Genomic DNA, 3,779 nt, shown 5'->3' on the forward strand with positions numbered 1-3,779 from the left:
CCCTGCCAGCCGCGCCGGAAGTGCGTAGGGCGCTCCCGGGGCACGCCGGGAGGTGCGGTCCGCGCCTGCGCCTCTGCCACGGCCGCGCGCGGGCCGCTCAGGCGCCTGTGTGGCTGAACCCCGCGCTCCGGGCCCGGCCTGTGCGGCGTCAGGAGGCTGCGGGTTAAAAGAATGTAGGAAACGTCAGTGATGGCGGTATCCTGAGTGCACGTCGAAATTGTGTTTTGGATGCATTGGCTAATTTTAATACCTTGTTAAAATCGACCTGACTTGGGTTTTTTTCCACTTTTTGGGATCCGATTGCTGAAACATTTAAAATCGTGTGTGTGGCGGCCGTGATGGCTCTTCTGGAGCAGAAGTTCTGGGGGTCCCCGAGGAACTGTTGGGGCCGCCGCCCCTCGGCTACGCCTATGCCCGGCCAAGGAGGGGAGCTGCGGGAAGGACGGTCTGGAGGCCGCGCGGGTCCGCGTAGGGATGGATAAGGGTGCACCCATGAGGGCAAAAGCTGCCCCACGGGCACAGCGGGGCCAGGTGGCCTCCCTGCTTGGCCAGACTGAGAAGAGAACTTGCTAAGTCAATTTGGCCGAGAATGCCCCCCACCCCTTGATAGTGAGTCGACCTGGACGTGATTGGGTTTCCGATTCTCCACGATCTCGCTGGGATGGTTGGTCACCCTGGCCTGTCTGCAGCAAGATTCCCCCTCACCTTGCTGTCTCATAGTAGTTTGTATCCCCTGACCGCGACCCTACTCCCTGGCAGCAGATCCCCACCGGCCTGTGCTGACTTGGGAGACCAGTGGCTGTGGTCCTGAGTAAAGTCCCTGTTACCGTGGTAATACATAGGATAATAGGAGACCTCAACCAACCCGTGACCACTCACTTCATTCTGAAACCCTTTACTGAGTGAGCAAATGAGGAAGACACTATTCCCGTTCTCAGAGGCTACCAACCAGGTGAGGAGGTGGGCTCAGCAACTTGCCCTGGGGCTTTTCCTCTGTCTGCACCATGCTACACAAATATTTTCACTTGTATCTTACGTGGTCATTCTACTCTTGTCCAGATGCCATTTGTCTGGTGAAGTGTCTCCTAAGTTCCTTCCCAGAGCCAGAGCCTGTGCTGCTCAGCAAAAATATAGTAAAACGAAGACTAGGGACCAGGATACATACAGGCTTAGAGTGGGCATTTCTAACTTGGGAAATGGAGTTAGAGACTGTTAGAGACTCCAGGGAAAACAGGGCCAGGGAGGGGGCACTGGTGTCTGGGAAGCTGGTCAGGTGACAGGTACATAGTGACTCTGGAGGAGTGGTGGGGAACAGGAGCTAAGACCTGTAGGAAGGAATTGAGTGCAAGGTGTGAGGAAAAGGACCATCACCCAGCCCTCCAGCATCATCCAGTGTAGGGCTGGGGGAGCCAGGTCAAAGCATGTGGGCCTGGTCCTGAGAACTGCTGCAGAGGGGTCGGAGTGGGGCTGGATGAGATGACTGAAAGGGCAAGAAGGAGGGAGGAGAGCCAGGCTGGGAAAGAGAAAGTCAGTAAGCTACCTCGTCCTTCCAGGAAGTGATGCTGAAGGCCTAAAGTGAGAGTGAAGACAGGAAGACAGACTCAGATGGCCTGTGGGGAGTAGGGGCAGGACTGGGCAGTGATGAAGGGAGGGTGGGGACCAGAGGAGAGGCTGACCTTGAAGGCTCCAGCCCAGGTACAGGGCAGGGCCACCCTCTAAAGGAGGGGGAGGAGGGGCCAAGGCAGTGGGACCCTCACGTGGAGGTGGCCGAGGGCAGTTGAGCCTGCAAAGCTGAAGCCCAGGAGAGAAGCCTGGGCTAGAGACTAAGATTGGGCCATTGTCAACACAGCAGTGGAAGCTGGAACTAAGGGTCCCCGCCTACCTTTTACATGTTTGAGGAGCTTGTGAAGAAAACTAAGTAAAAAGTACCAGGAAAGTTCTTGGAGTGTGGACCATTAGAAGCAATGGGGAGATTTTGAGGAGAAAACGGAGGCCTGTTGGAAAAGAACTGAAACATCACATCATCTTGGCCAGGGAGGTGGTTAGGGACGCGGACCTGGCTGGCATGGCTCTGGCATCTGAAACTCAGCGTATAAGCAATTCTCCCTCAATTCTCAGAAGGCCAGGGCTGACCCATGGTTCTTCTGACCTAGGCTAGGCTGGACTGATGCTACCTGGACTCCTCAGGTGTCTGCAGTCACCTGGCATATGGGTTGGGCCCTCATCTATTTTCCTTCCACTAGCCTGGAAGCTGCCCTGGGCTTGTTCCTGTGGGAATATGTGAGACCCACAGGGCATCTTTCCAACCTCTGCTTGTGCCTCACTGCGTCCTTCAGGCTAAAGCAAGTAATGTGTCTTAAGTCTAAAATCACGGGCTAGGTGACAGGGTAAAGGGTGGGGGACACAGGTCACCAGCAAAGCCATGGATGCTGCGGTTTGTTCGGAGGAGGGGGGGCACATTCCTGGCTGAGCACAGAGTGGACAGAGACTGGAGCCTGAGGCGGAGGTCGCAGGTTGGAAGGTTAGCTGGGAAGGGGCTGAGACTACGACCTCAAGGGCACCCCACTTTCAGCAGGAAAAATCTGAATGACTCCTCCCCTTCTTGGTATCACATCTGTTACCTGCCTCCCTCCTTCCTCTCGGCCCCATGCTGCACAGCGTGGAGTGGCCCAGCCACAGAAACCTCAAAATTGTCTACACAGACCATGAAGGTGAAATTGGCAGAAGGCCCCACAATCCTCTGGACAGAGTGGGAGGTTTGTGAAGGAAGCCTCTCACTGTGTCCACGTTTCTCCTGACTCACTGCTGTGGGACAGATTCTTGCTGTTTCCACATTCTGATGAGGTATGAGGCTATGTTCATTTCCTGTACCAAGGATCTAATGGCTCCAGAGGAGGCCCCTTCCTGTCACCTTCAGCTTCTGGCGCCAGGCATCCTTAGTTTGTGGCCACATCACTCCAGCCTCTGCCTTGTTTCCACGTGGCTGCTCCCCTGCCCACATTCTCTGTGTATCTCCTTTAGGACACTCATCATTGAATTTAGGCCTCACCCTAAGCCAGGATGATGCTAGCTTGAGATCCTTAATTCCACCTACACAGACCTTTTTTCCCAAATAAGGCCATATTCACCACTCCAGGGCCAGGATGCCAACACAGCTTTGGAGGCACCACCTGCCCTGCACGCGGCTCCCTGGTGTGCCCCTGCAGGTGTGGCTAGGGACTGCAGAACTCAGGCACAGCCCAGCAGGCCCACTCTGATGGGACCATCGCCTTCTCTCATGCTGTCCTTTCTAATGCGTGGGCCAAGGCAGGGAGATGGCTCCTAGTGGGCCTTGACCTTGCGTTGCCTGTGTCAGAAGTGGCTTTAAGTGTCTTCACTGGCAGCACTGGTCAGGTTCGAAGCCACCACTTCTGGTATATGGGGCCGGTGCCCTACTCCTTTTGAGCCTCAGGCACTACCCTCCACCCTTATCTTTTGGGCCAGATGTCCCCGTTCCTGTGTCTTGGCAGAGCCCCTCCAGGGGCCACAGCCTTGCTCCTGCTGTTCTCCCAGCCTGGCTTACCTGTGCCTTCTTTGGACTCCTGTGTGGGCCCATCACATTCCTCAGAGTACAGGGCCACCCCCTGTGGGAAAGCCACCCCTCCCCCACTTCGAAGGGCCACCCCCCCCCCAAGGCTGCCCCCTGTCAGAAGGCTGCCCTGGCTGTGCCTGCTCTGGGCCACCACTCAGCACATGGAGTGAGTTGACAAAATATTTCCCAGGAACCTGGAAGTTGGGCC

The sequence above is a fragment of the Otolemur garnettii genome, unplaced genomic scaffold (assembly GCF_000181295.1).
Source record: "Otolemur garnettii isolate 467f Iridium unplaced genomic scaffold, OtoGar3 scaffold00087, whole genome shotgun sequence".
NCBI lineage: Eukaryota > Metazoa > Chordata > Mammalia > Primates > Galagidae > Otolemur > Otolemur garnettii.